Here is a 15173-nt window from a genome sequence, read left to right as displayed (position 1 = left end):
TGCATGACTTGTTTCCCGCAACAAATATTCTGGCATTTTCATTTCTCTCCCTGTCATTACTTCCAAGAGAGTGTGGTTTGTGGCAGTAGTTGGAGTAGCTCTAATTGCAATCAGGACTAATGGAATTAAGATATCCCAATCTTCTCCATTCATGGACACATATTTTCTTATCAATTTGATAGATCTGTTCATCCTTTCCACCTGTCCTGAGGACTCTGGGTAATAAGAAATGCAGGGCTTTTGTTTTATTCCTAATACCAACAAACAGTTTTGCACAACAGCTCCTGTAAAATGAGTTCCTTGATCTGACTCCGGTTTCACTGGTGAACCATACACGTGCCATGGCTAGAGCCATGTTGGTTTGCATTGGGAAAGTTTCAGTCCATGTTGAGAATGGGTCTACTGCAACCAACAAATATGTTTCCCTTTTTTAGTTTTGGGTAACAGACCAACAAAATCAATCTTTAATTAGACCATGGTCCTGAATTTCTCTGTGGTCTAAGGGGAGCATTCTTTCCATTACTTGTTGGATTGTTTTGTGCAGAGATTAAGCAATTGTCACAATATTCTCTTATATCCTTTTTCATCTGTGGCCACCAGCCAAATTATTTTAATCTCTCCATTGTTTTATCTGTTCCCTGATCTCCTCCTGAGGGTACATCCTGGACTGAGTATATTAAATCCTTCCGGATTTGTTCTGGTACCACCCATACCGGTATCTCATTCCCTTGTGTGACAGGGCTCCACTCACCACATTGGCATCTCCTGCTGGCCATCTTGGGGATCAGCTCTGCAGATCAGTACGCCCCCTCCCAATGGTGCCTCACCTGCCATTGCTTCTGCTCCCAGACCCACATCACTCCATGGACCGCGGCATCCTCTTCATGACACCACCCTCCGACCGTGCCATGATCTGTGCTCCCCGTCTTCTGGGAACAACTGTTGCAATCCACCTGTCCCGCCACTTCCCCAGTGACGATTGGCTGTGGGGGGAGAAACCTGGGCTGCCCAGTAGCCCTGTCAATGGCAGCCACATGCTGCATCCCTCCAGCTCCTCAATACCTTTCCCTGGGCCACGTCCCTGCAGCTCCAGCACCTACTTTGCCCTCGCCTCAGGGCCTCAGCCTGCAAATCCTAGCAGCCAGCCAGGAGCTCTCTCTAGCTGCCTGGTTACTGCTAGCACTGCTCCATCCAGGGTGCTAGCTTCCATCTCCCTGCCAGGTCCCCAGTACTCCCTCCTTGAGCTCCAGGGAGTAACAGACCCAGCTGCAGGGCAGAGCACTTCTTATATGAGCCTGCCAGGCCCTGATTGGCTGTTCCGCATAGCCCCTCTTTAATTGGCTGCCTCCTGCACAGCTTCCCTAGGGCTCTATTAACCCCTCAGAGGCCAGTGTGGGACCAACACTCCATGGTGTTTGAGCAAAAAACTTCCTGTTGCCAATACCAATTTTGCTTCATAAGATTTTAAAGGTGAATCTTGTGACAAATCCTTTTTTCCCCTATACCTGTTCAATCACTTCTAATACCACTGCATCCTGTTTCTGTAGTTCTGGCAAGTCAGTCACTATTTCTGTAGTGCTGACTGCTTTCCTCACTGCTGACACAGACGGAGTTTCTGCAGTATTAACTGGAATCGAGGTGCTCATGATTTTGTGTGAAAACATCCACTTCTCGCCCCCTTGAGCACCTTGTTTCGCAAGAGAATGAGCAACAGAATTTTCCAGGTGAAGAGGAGCTATTTTACTGTGGCTTTTCACCTTGCAGATAAAGGGAGGGGAAAGCAGGGGGGATGCAAGGAGAGCAATGTGAGACAATAGGGAGGCATAAGCCAAAGCAGATCCATCGGAAGATACAAAGTTCTGAGAGTGCTCAAAAGGAAGAAATTCTATAAGAGCGTTACAGACCCATGCAGAATTGGGATAGGAAAAGCAATTGTCAATTAGAAGAGGCAAAAGTTCCCAATGTACATGCCACAGCAGTGAGTTCAGCATACGGGGCTGAGTGGGGTGCACATGAAAAAGAATGAGGAAAATGGAATGAGGAAAGGACATAGAGGCTGAAACCAGGAAAAGATTTTCCATCTTTGTAGCAAGTTGATCCAGCCATGAAAATACACAGGAATGAAGAAGTGTCCCAGGAAGGATATCGAGCTTTGAAAAACCAATGTAGAGAAAATGGAGGTGTCAGCATATGACTCTGATGAGGGGTACCATCATATAGCCATCCAACATCTTGACCACTGAAAGAAAACATGATGAAATCAGTCAGTCAATGATGCTTGGCAGTCGTATGGGAACAGAGCCCAGTGTGCAATGGTTCACCTTCCCACCATGGCGACAGGCCCACTCGCCAGACAGAGGTTGGCGCATACTTTACTTCCCGGCTCTCCTATGGGCCGCAGCCTGGGCTCTCAGTGACTCTCCACGATGACGGCACCAGCCTTGACCCAGCTTCTCCAGACTGAGCGGCTGCGGGCAGGGCTCTCCCAGTTGTCAGTGGGAACGCTGAATTTCTTGAGACCGTGCTTGACCATGTTGCTGTATTGGTGCTTTGGCCTCCCTGTGCATCGTAGGTAGTTCTTCAGCTGGCGGTAGAGCCCGACCTTCGGCAGACGATCTTGAGGCATGTGCTACATGGTCCCAGCCAGCAAAGCCCGCGCGCGTCCAGCATAGACTGTAGACAAGTTCTCTCAAGGATCCTGTTGTTAGTGATCCGTTGGTCCTAAGTGACTCCAAGGATTTTTCTGAGACAGCGAAGGTGGAAGCTGTTCAATTTCCACGTGACCCAGCTTTTACAGCTGTAAAGGAGGGTACTGAGGAGACAAGCCTGATAAGCAGATATCTTTGTATTCAGGGTTAGCAGCTTGTTGTTCCAGACACATGAGGTAAGTCACGTGTCTGGAACAAGAAAGCCTTGACTGGGATGATTTAGTTGGGTTTGGTGCTGCTTTGAGCAGGGAGTTGGACTAGATACCTCCTGAGGTCCCTTCCAACCCTCATCTTCTATGATCTTTTTCCTCACCATGTGTTGTGACAGGCTGGGTTTCCTTTCAGGTAGGATTACTTCCCTTCCCTCCCCTCCCAGTACTGTTCTTCAGAAGTTGTTGATGTTATGAACAGTGAGAAAGAGGGAGAGAGATTTTCAAGTGTATTCCCCATTTCTTTTCATAGTTCAGTCCTTTGTGCCAGAAACATCTTCAGTTTTCAACCAAGTCATGGTAACAGGCTGTCTGTTGAGGGTATGAGTTTCAAGCCATCCCTGTGATGAAATGTAAATTTCTTGTTCACACCTTCCCCCTGCAGGGGAATGGCCATTTAACCAGGTGATAATTGGTGTCTCTGAGGAACTAGTCTGTGGGCATTCCCAAGAATTTGAACATATTTTCAGTAACATCATACAGTAAAATCTCAGAACTTTACATACACAGTGTTGCTACATATATTTTAACAAGACGATAATGTTCAGCAGATTATGAGTTTTCAAATGATACCTCACAAGGCATACTAGGTACAAAATAGAACATAGTTTTGTAGAAGAATGAACATAGGGGTACAGACTGTCACAGTGTCTGTGTGCTCCCACCTGATATGTAGGTAGTTCAATCCCTCATAAGCAGAGTATTCTGCACCTTTGAGGAGCTGGCCCTTGGAGTTTACTGGGGCTATATTAATAATTTTTTTTATGACAATCTTATGAATTCACCTGATCTCATTTGTTTTCTTTCATCTGCACAGGGTTTCCAGTTTCTAAACCTAATGTGATCTCCAAGCTGGAACACGGGGAACAGCCGTGGGTCCCAGACCTCCAGACTTCAGAGGAAAGACAGATCCTGAGAGGTCCCTGCACAGGTGAGGAAACATTAAACCAACTCAGAATCTGTAAGTACCTGAAGGAAACATCTGGGATTCTCTACAAAACCTTGGAAGCGCTCTGAGTTCAGGATTGTCCCCAGGAGGTGCCTGTCTCAGGGCAGGTACAGTTCCTGGCTTCCTACAGATCCTAGACACCTGGCAATAGCTTCCTCCCCACACCAAAAATTTGGATGAGATGTGAAGACAGAATTGTGACGTTCCCGTAGTGCAATCTGGAGTGGTGAGTCAGTGTGTCACGCCAATCCCCCACTCTTGGAACCCGTATTACTCTGATTTGCTGTGAGGACTCCCACTCCAGGGAGTCCTGTCCTGGGTGTCCGTGCACAACCTCTAGCAAGTAAGTTGCCCCCAACCCAGTGAGTGCTTCTGGCCAGCCCCTCTTTGGGTTATGCAACAGAATGACTCCAGCCAGTACGCTCAGTCCCAGATGCAACCCAAGAAACTGCCGTCTTACAATGTTCAATGCTGCCCATTGAACAGTGCAAGCTCATATGCTCCTCAGTTTAGCAAAGAAGTTGATATGCACCAGCCTTGTCACTTCAAATGGAGTTTCTAATACACCTTAATACACACTGCTTTAGGTAAAACAAGCAGACCAATTTATTAAACTACACAAAAATGTTAAGTGTTATAAGTCAGAGGAAAGCAAGTCAGGTTTAGTCAAAATAAACAAAAGCCAAATGCATTCCAAACTAAGCTAAACACTTTCAACACTTACAAACTCAGATGATTCTCACCACAGGCTGGCTGGATTCCTTTCCAGCCAGGCTCTCCCACTGTGTCAGCACTTCAGTTGGTTGGTGTTTGTAGATGTAGGTGGAAGAGAGAGACTGGCAAAATGTCTCCCTTTTTAAAATATTCCTCTCTCCTCTGGGGCTTCGCCCTTCTCTTCAGGGTCAACTGATAAACAATGTCCGTGTATAGACTCATCCATGTCTTGAGTCAGTGAGCCTCATCTTATCGTGGCTCCAAGCTGGCCAAAGAAAATGGAGGTGGCTCACTTTAGAGTCCCTTTGATCCTTTGTTGATACCTAGGCCAGTCCATTCTTCCTGGAATGCTGTGGAGCTGGGTTTGTTTTATGCATGCCTTAGTGAGGTGTGAATTGCCCCTCTGCTCTGAGAGTTTTGTCTGGATTTCTCTCAAGCCATGAGAGACATCTTTTGTCCCATCACATTGCAAGGCCTCATAACACATGATATTGCACATAACACATGATATTGCAACAAACATGTTACTATAACAACAATGTTCAGTATGTCATGAGCACTCCAAAAACATCTTACATGACATACTTTGCATTAAACAATACACAATTGCACTATAAGGGTGATCATGGGCGGTGCAGGGTGTCATAAGAATTGATCTCCTTCTCTCTCTTCTTTAGGGGAGGAATTTGGGGGAATTCAGTTTCTGATTTTTATTTGAAATCTCTCCACCACTTATTTTGGTTTGGTCTTCCCTTCTCCATCTCTTTTTGAGGTTCTCTCTCTGTCACAGCAGGTGATACAATGATGAGTGAGGATGTGGGGCAGAATTCTCAACAGGAAGATGCAGAGCAAGTGAAACCACATGGAGCATTATTACAAAGATCCAAATGGAATATGTCCAAGAGTCATGAGCAGGAAAAAACCTGTAATATTCAGCACAGACCAGACAGAGAGCAGGGAAACCAGCCAGGGGAGAAAATGGGTAAATCCATTTACTGTCAAGGAACTCAGAAGGACCTCAAAGAAACCAAAGCCCAGCAAAAAGTCCTCAGAGGAAAGAGAAAAAATACATGCACTGAGTGTGGGAAAAACTTTAGTCACAACTCAGCCCTTATTAAACATCAGAGAATACACAGAGCAGAGAGACCCTATGAATGTTGTGAGTGTAGGAAATCATTTGTTCGGCGCTTGCACCTTATTACGCATCAGAGAATCCACACAGGTGAGAAACTCTATGAATGCCATGAGGGTGGGAAAAGCTTCACTCAGAACTCAAACCTTATTGCAAATCAGAGAATCCACACAGGTGAGAAACCCTATGAATGTAATGAGTGTGGGAAAAGCTTCACTCAGAGCTCAGACCTTACAATGCATCAGAGAATCCACACGGGAGAGAGACCTTATGAATGCCGTGAGTGTAGGAAAAGCTTCATTCGGCGCTCACACCTTATTACGCATAAGAGAATCCACACAGGAGAGAAGCCCTATGAATGCTGTGAGTGCGGGAAAAGCTTCACTGCCAGCTCAAATCTTATTCAACATCAGAGAACCCACACAGGGGAGAGGCCTTATCAGTGTTGTGAGTGTGGGAAAAGTTTCACTCAGAGCTCAGATCTTACTACACATGAGAGAATCCACACAGGAGAGAGACCGTATGAATGCAGTGAGTGCGGGAAAAGCTTCATTCGGCGCTCACACCTTATTACGCATCAGAGAATCCACACAGGTGAGAAACCTTTTGAATGCTGTGAGTGTGGGAAAAGCTTCACTGCCAGTTCAAATCTTATTCAACATCAGAGAATCCACACAGGGGAGAGGCCCTATCAATGCTGTGAGTGCGGAAAAAGTTTCACTCAGAGCTCAGAACTTACCATACATCAGAGAATCCACAAAGGAGAGAGACCCTACGAATGCTGTGAGTGTGGGACAAATTTCACTGACCGCTCAGCCTTTCTTAATCATCAGAGAATCCACACGGGAGAGAGACCCTATGAATGTTGTGAGTGTGGGAAAAGCTTCACTCGGAGCTCAAATCTTATTACGCATCAGAGAATCCACACAGGTGAGAAACCCTATGAATGCTGCGAATGTGGGAAAAGATTCACTCACAGCTCAAACCTTATTACGCATCAGAGAATCCACGTGGCAGAGAAACCCTATGAATGCTCTGAATGTTGAAGAAGATTCACTGACAGTTTAGCCCTTCTTAAATATCAGAGAATCCACACAAGAGAGAAACCCTTTGAATGCTGTGAGTCTGGAAAAAGCTTCCCTCAGAGCTCAGCCCTTATCTATCATCAGAGAATCTGCAAGGGAGATAAACACCATAAAAACCTCAAGGCCAATCAAAACATTTTTTTTCTTTAATACTTTTGCTAATTCCCATGTAGTAACCTTTAAGGCTGTTTGAACCATTTGCATTGCTATTATCCCTCAACTTGTCCAGGTGAGTTGCCCATTTTTGCCTTTTGCAGCTTGCTAATTTTGGGGTAGACCCAGTTGTCCTTTCTATCAACTCCATTGTCCCATGAGCAATGGGAGAGTGTCCCTCCTTGCAGGAAATCAGAAGCATCACATTTATACCTTTCCTCCCTTTGCAGAGTTATTGTTAGAGTCACCAATGATACAGATTGTATCATTCCCAGTTCTTGCGTTTCTCTGAGTTGTGCAGAGCAACAGTTAGTTTTGAACCTTTTTCTTCCCATTTAAAATATATTTAAATATAATGAAGAGCAGCAGGGGAAGGAAAAAATGTGTCATTTCAGCCTCTGTGACACAGGAAGGAGATGCGATGACTCAGAGATTCCTTCCCTCCCCATCACTTCAGAATTGTTGCCTTCTGTCTGAGCCATGCAGAGTTTATTTTCTTCACATTCTATCCCTCCTCCTTTGTGTGTCATTTGATGCAGTGTTCTCAGCTGCCTGTGCTTGGCAATAACGCTTTGACTTTAATACTAAGAGTCACTATGGCTGGAGATGAAAGTGTCAAAGGCCTGGAAGGGGAATTGAAATACATCCCAAACACAATGTGATCATTTGGAGTTATAAGGTCTGAGGCCTTTTTCTGCAGTAAAAACAGCAGCCATGAGTTGTGTGGCAGAGTCATATTCTCATGTTCCATGTAAATTGTACCAAAACGATGTGATATCGGTCTGTTAAGAAAGCACTCCTGTCCTAATAATACCCACCATCACCAAATAAAGAAACAGATTTTAAGAGATTTAAATAAAGCTTTGTTAGATAACATTGTCTGGCAGGAAACCACTTACCAACGGTTGTGATTGTGAAATCGATACTTCTCTCTTCTTTTGCTGCTATGGTCCCTACTTCTCTGTTGTTCATCTGTATGGTCTCTGTCTGTTCTTTAATTGTTTCTGTCTGTTGCAAAGCTAGTTTTCGTAAGATTTGAATCAACTAAGGTGGTGGGGTATGATTGGTTAAAGAATTGTTTTGTAATGTGCTAGTATTGGTTAACTAATTGTTTCACAATGAGCTAGGATTGGTGAAAAATACTGTTTTACAATACTTTAGTTTAAATGGATGGGTTGAGGCATAGCTAAATAGGAACCAATTTTTAATGATATAAACTGGGGTCCGAAAGGAAGTTCTTCAGAACCTAATTCCAGAACGCAGCTTAGGACCAGAGCTGCCAAATCTCAACCCCTACGAACCATATTGTTCAGATGTTAGAGTTCCCAGGTGATCTAATCGTGACAGGCCATCAAGAAAAGTTCATCTGCCTTATTGGGTGAGCTCAGTGTGCGTGTTCTGTTGATCAATTATTAATAAATAGAGGTTAAGGATATTACTGTGTAAGGCTCTTTCACTGGTAAAAGGCCTCGCATTCCTGTAGACCCGTGTGACGTTCCCCTCTGCAATCTGGACTGGTGTATTGTTGTGTCATCCCAATCCCTCACTCTTGGAGCTGTCTCACTCTGCTCTGCTGTGTGAACCCCCACTCCTGGGCAGTTCACGCTCAGCCTCCTGTAAGCAAGCGGCTCTCAACTCAATGAGTGAGAGCTGCTGGCCCAGCCACTCATGGAATTATGCAATAGAATGACCCCAGCAAACGCTCCCAGTCCCAGATGCAACCCTAGGATCTGCCATCCTGCAGAGTTCAGTGCTGCCCACTGAACAATGCAAGCTCATAATCAGTCTGTCAATTTTTCAAAGAAATGGACATGCACCAGCCTGGTCACTTTAAATGGAATCTCTAACACACCTTAAACCAAATGCACTGCTTTAGGTAAAATAAACAAACAAATTTATTAAGTACAGAAAGATTTTAAGTGATTTTTAGATCAGAGGAAAGCAGGTCAAAAGTAAATAAAAGGCAAATTGCTTTCTAAACTAAGCTTAACACTTTCAGCAGTCACCCCCCTCTGCAACCTTGCCTTCCTTTTTCAGGGTCAGGTGACAGACAATGTCCTTGTATGGCTTCCTCCACTTGAGTCAATGAGCATCCCTTTATTAATGCTTAGGCTAGTCCATTGTTCCTAGAAGAGCTGGTTTATTTTATGCATGCCTTCGTGAGGCATGAACTGCCTCTCTGCTCTTGGAGAGTTTTTTTTTTTTCTGGATCAGTCTCAAGCCGTGAGACACATAGTTGGGAATATTACATAGCAGAGACTCATAATTATACATATGACATTGCAACAAAACATATCACTGTAACAGTAAGGTTCAGTATGCCATGAGCATTCCAAAAACATTTTACATGACATACTGTGCATTCAACAGTACACAATTATACTATAAGGGTGAACATGAATGACACACAATCACATCATAAGGGTGTACATGGAGTGCAGTGTGTCATGCCCTGAATCCACTGGGAATGGGTGTTAGCCCTCAGCCCATGGAGGGATAGAGCCCGGAGCCCACGGAGGGGTAGAGTTGGGTCCCTTATGCCCTAAGTGCCCATGAGAAAGGGTAAAGGTGTGGGAGCCCTAAATTGTGTGAGTAACAGAGTTCAAATTCCAGTAACTTCTGGGTAGGTTGGCTGTTTTTCCCCCCATTATGAGGCTATTAGGATGCTAATAATTTTATAAGTAACATAACTTCGTAATGAGGCAGTTTTGAATGGATCAGAGGAGAATGTGATGGGAGAATCTCTTGTCCTGATTCCGAGTCATCAGATGAAACCTGCTCGGGAATTTCACTTGACTCTTTCATTTTCATGTAGTCTACCTCTCTGTGATGTGAATTTCTCTCTTTCCTGAAGGCTCTTTGGTCACCCAGCTGGATATTAGTTTAGATTGACAGGATGGAACTCAGATTGATTGGAGACTTTGAGCCAACTGACCATTTGCTGAAGTCATCATTTCTCACGTTAGCTTTGCTTGTTCCCCACTCTCCATGATGACATGGAGAACGTTCAAGTGCAGTTCAGTCAACAGGAGAGAAGTCTTCAATCTACTGGACATGCTAACAAAGAAACAGTAGTGATTTAAAAATCTACACTCAGAAATGGTGAACAATAGCAGACCCCCAAACTGTGCAACTAACAGGTAGGTGCATGTGATCACAGTGTAGTTCAATGGTTTCAGTCCATATAGTCTCTCATGATCTGGGGAGAGAATTCCACAGTCAGTGACTTGGAACTAGGCAAAATGCTCATGTATTTGATTCCCAAAGCATTTGTAACGCAGGCCCTACAGAAGATCTGTCCTAGCAAATCATATGATATGGGAAATGCTGCCTTTCACGATACAGCCATGGAGGAAACAAGTGGGGTTTTGTTGTAGGTGCTTCAAATGTGTATAAAATGAAACCAGTGTTGAAAATGAAATAGCTGCAGAGAAATAGCTATTTTTTAATAGAGACTCCACCTCTGGTAACTTACAGAGATTCTGATTCAGGCCTGTATCTCGTTCCTAGCCCATACCTGTGTGACGTTCCCCTGGTGCAATCTGGACGGGTGAATTGCTGTGTTACCACAATCCCTCATTCCTGGAGCTTGTCCTACTCTGCTCTGCTATGAAAACCCCCACTCCTGGGCTGTTCACGCACAGCCTTTGGCATGTGAGCTGCTCCCAACCAAGTGAGTGAGTAATTTTTCCCAGCCACTCTTTGAATTCTGCAACAGAATGACCACAGTCACTACCCCCCATCCCACGTGTAACCTTAGGAACCTCCATTTTACAACCTTCAATTAAGCCCAGTGAACGAGGTAAGCTCATATAAATTTGTCAATTTAACAAAGAAATTGATATGCCCCGCCTTGTTACTCCATGTGGAGTCTCCAACATATTTCAAACCAAACGCACGGCTTTAGGTAAAACAAACATGCAAATTTATTAACTACAGAAGGATTTTAAGTGATTTTAAGTCAGAGCATAACAAGTCAGATTTGGTCAAGCGAAACAAAAGCAAAACAAATTCTAAACTAAGCTTACCACTTACAGCGACCGTACAAACTTAGGCAGTTCTCGCCACAGGCCAGCTGGTTTTCCTTCAGCCAGCCTCTCCCTGGTCAGCACTTCAGTTGCAGGGTGGTGTTTGTAGATGGGGGTGGGAGAGAGAGAGAGAGCGATCATGGCAAACATCTCCCCTTTTTTATATTGTTTCTTCTCCCCTCTGGGGTTTCCCCCACCCTCAGGCTCAGATGACAAACAATGTCCTTTTATGGACTCATCTATGTCCTGAGTCAGTGAGCATCACCTCCTCAGGGTTTCGATCTGGTGAAGGGAAGGAAGGTAACTCACTTGAGCATCTAGTTGATCCTCACTTGATGCCCAGGCCTGTCCTTTGTTCTTGGAAGGCTCAGCTGGGTTTATCCTATACACGTCTTGAGGAGGTGTGAACTGCCCCTCTGCTCCTGGAGAGCTTTGCCTGGACATGTTTTGAGCCGTGAGGACTCATCTTTCGGAATATTACATAGTGAAGCCTCGTAACCATGCACATGAAATTGCAACAAACCTATTACTACAACAAAAATCAGTACTTTGTGTGACATCTGATATGACATACTTTGCATTAAACAATACACAATTATACTGTAAGGGTGAACATGAGGGTGCAGGACATCACAACCTGGGCCACCAAATTAAAGAAAAATCGGGCATGTTTTTGGAATTCACTCTACACTGACACTGGTTTGGTAAAGGATTTTACTTCAGAGAAGTATAAATTTACCCTAATAAACCCTAAGGCCAAGGATTTGGAAAGACATGAGGTAGAAATAGCACACTCCCAGTTCTTGGTTTTCACCCCAATATCATAGAATCATAGAATATTAGAGTTGGAAGGGACCTCAGGAGGTCATGTAGTCCAACCCCCTGCTCAAAGCAGGACTAACCTCAGCTATATCATCCCAACCAGGGCTTTGTCAAGCCTCAGCTTAAAAACCTCTAAGGATGGAGATTCCACCACCTCCCTAGGTAACCTATTCCAGTGCTTCACCACCCTCCTAGTAAAAAACCTTTTCCTAATGTCCAACCTAAACCTCCCGCCCTGCAACTTGAGACTGTTGCTCCTTGTTCTGTCATTTGCCACCACCGAGAACAGCCTAGCCCCATCCTCCCTTGAACCCTTTCAGGTAGTTAAAGGCCGCTAATCAAATCCCCCCTCACTCTTCTCTTTTGCAGACTAAACAAGCCCAGTTCCCTCAGCCTCTCCTCATAAGTCCTGTGCTCCAGCCCCCTAATAATTTTTGTTGCCCTCCGCTGCACTCTCTCCAACTTGTCCACATCCTTTTTGTAGTGGGGGGCCCAAAACTGGACACAATATTCTAAATGCGGCCTCACCAATGCCGAATAGAGGGGAATAATCACTTCCCGTGACCTGCTGGCAATGCCCCTCCTAATGCAGCCCAATATGCCATTAGCCTTCTTGACAACCAGGGCACACTGCTGACTCATATCCAGCTTTTTATCCACCGTTACCCCCAGGTCCCTTTCTGCAGAGCTGCTGCCCAGTTCGTCGGTCCCCAGTCTATAGCTGCGCATGGGATTCTTCTGTCCCAAGTGGAGGACTCTGCACTTACCTTTGTTGAACCTCATTAGATTTCTTTTGGCCCAATCCTCCAGTTTGTTTAGGTCACTCTGTATCCTATCCCTACCTTGCAGGGTATCTACCACTCCCCCCAGCTTAGTGTCATCCGTAAACTTGCTGAGGGTGCAATCTACCCCATCCTCCAGATCATTAATAAAGATGTTGAACAAAACCGGCCCCAGGACCGACCCCTGGGGAATTCCGCTTGTGACCGGTTGCCAGCTAGACACAGAGCCATTGATCACTACTCGTTGAGCCCTATGCCCTAGCCAGTTCTCTATCCATTTTATAGTCCATTCATCCAACCCATACTTCTTTAGCTTGCCGATAAGAATACCGTGAGAGACCGTATCAAAAGCTTTGCTAAAGTCAAGGTATATCACATCCACCGCCTTCCCTACATCCACAGAGCCAGTCACCTCATCATAGAAAGCAATCAGATTGGTCAGGCATGACTTTCCCTTGGTGAATCCATGACCAATGGCCCAAGTAAAATTTTAGAACACTACTCCCTAGTTCAGTGTCACTGATTACAATCCCAAAGGATGCCATGGTTAGACTGACAACAATCATCCTTCCCTATTTGGATCCAAAGTTTCATGAGGCAAAGAGAGAGACTGAGTGCTTCAGAGGACGTTCCTTTCCCCTGGATCCCAAACTGGCTGTCTGATTGAGTAACAAGGACGTTTGTGCTGTGGAAATGATGGTAACTAACGAGGAGCTGAATGTGTCAGGCTCCAGGTTCAGACTGCAGGATACATGAATGTTGAGTCCTGATTCTCTGTTTTTCTTTCTTAGGGCTTGTCTACACTTAAAACACTGCATATGTAGTGCTTTAAGGAAGAAGCTCTAAGCTGACGTGAGATAGCTGTCCTGTCCACTCAGATAATCCACCTCCCTGAGAGGTGGTAGCTATGTCAGTAGAAGAAGCTGTCCCACCAACACAGGGCTGTTTACATCGGGGATTAGGTTTATATAACTACATCAATCAGAGGTGTGGATTTTACCAATCCCTAAGCAATGTAGTTATACCAATATAAGATTGTAGTGCAGACCAGATTTTGGTTTTGCTCTTGTGTTTTATGCATTTGCATCACTTCTCTACCTCCTCCAACTTTGAAAGATTAAAAAGTGTGAAAATACAAGAGAGATTTTTTTTTTTAGGATGCGAACATTGCCGCATGGGGACCCCTTCCACCAACACATATTCCAGAAGATCCAGAGCTATATGAACTCTCAGAAGTGGGAGGCACCTATGTTAGGACAAACCCCAACTTGACTTCAGGGTTCACTTGGTGCTTTGGGGATTAAAAGAAAACTAACCTGTCTGACAAGATTTTGTGATCTTTGAATATGTTATTGTTACCAAGGTAGCCTGATTTTTAGCAGCTTGTATATTATTGTTATAGGCTCACCAATTGATCTGACCAGAATATAATAAGGTACAAAAATCAAAGGTATTCAGTTCAATATCTTGCATGGACCCTCAGAGTGTGTGGCGAGAACATTCATCATAAGGAGAAAACAAAGCCTTAGAGTCTTTTATTAAAATTAATGGGTAAGTTATCAAAGATCCAGCCCACAAAATCAAAAGGAAATAATACTGTTCTAGGGGTACATAGAATCATAGAAGATGAGGGTTGGAAGGGACCTCAGGAGGTCATCTAGTCCAACGCCCTGCTCAAAGCAGGACCATGTGGTATCGTTCTATAAAAGCTTCCTAGATTAGCATATCACACCCATCCTTGGGGACCTGGTGGTAAGAGACAAAGGACCAGCCTTGTCTCTGGCATGCCAAATGTGTTCGATGGTCCAGGTCCCTGAGTGCTCAAGATTGATGGTAAATAATAGAGCTGCAGGGTCACATGCTGAGTAGCTAAGTTAACAGCTAAGAGACTCAAAAACTAAAGAAGACCAAAAAGAAAAAAGCCAAAAACTGGAAAAAAGACTAGAGAGAGCTGCTTCCAAATGGTGGTTTGCCCTATTATAGGATCTGAGCACTATCCAGAATATTCAACCTTCTGTGCCTGTAGCAAGGGGGCATGGCCTCCCTTAGAGACCGACAAGGAGGGACCACCATCTGTCCCGTTAGATGGAGCCAGGAAGTCCACGCCCAGGAAGTAGAAAAGGCAGGCCATTCATTCAGTTGGGCTGGAGCCACAGAGAGAGGCAGTTGCTTCCCACCTGCTGCTGGAGCGGGAACCTGAAGAGGACTTCTGATATCCTGAGATACCTACCAGAGATGCCAGACACCCCAGACGCCAAGGACATCCTGGGACTACCACTGGCCGTTTATCCCTAGATGATGACTGCTGAATCCAGCTACACCCTGTGGGGATGACAGGAAGTAGTCTAGGGACAGCCAACTATAGTCAATGTGTTGCAGCTGGGTCCCTGCTGACCCAGTGATGGAACCCTCTGCTACTGGTAGGGCCCTGAGCCTCAAATTTCCTCCTAGGTGAGGGGGGGAGTTTCCTAGCCCAGGCAAGCCCTTGGCTGCTGCTAGGGAGGGATCAGTGCTGCAGTTGGGAGACGCACTGAAGCACCGGGCCGATTGCTCAGCCCTGTGGAAAGCATGTTGTCGGGGCTGGGCTGCTG

General features: G+C 45.1%; 1 long non-coding RNA gene and 1 pseudogene across 1 annotated transcript; both read left to right on the top strand.

The window, feature by feature from the left end:
* LOC137144292 (zinc finger protein 850-like) overlaps window positions 1–8633 on the top strand; it is a 275276-nt pseudogene extending 266643 nt beyond the window's left edge.
* Window positions 8634–9523: 890 nt separating this feature from the next.
* Window positions 9524–13911, top strand: LOC137144318 (uncharacterized). The gene is made up of 3 exons (XR_010917369.1): window positions 9524–10090; window positions 10461–10627; window positions 13374–13911. It is a non-coding gene; the product is annotated as an uncharacterized lncRNA (long non-coding RNA).
* Window positions 13912–15173: the final 1262 nt, after the last annotated feature.

Source organism: Emydura macquarii, unplaced genomic scaffold (genome assembly GCF_026122565.2).
Source record: "Emydura macquarii macquarii isolate MOO-44397 ecotype Brisbane River unplaced genomic scaffold, CSIRO-AGI_Emac_v2 contig_3450, whole genome shotgun sequence".
NCBI classification, from domain to species: domain Eukaryota; kingdom Metazoa; phylum Chordata; order Testudines; family Chelidae; genus Emydura; species Emydura macquarii.
Note: the sequence above shows the minus strand (reverse complement) of the source record. Positions and strands in the feature narration are given on the sequence as shown.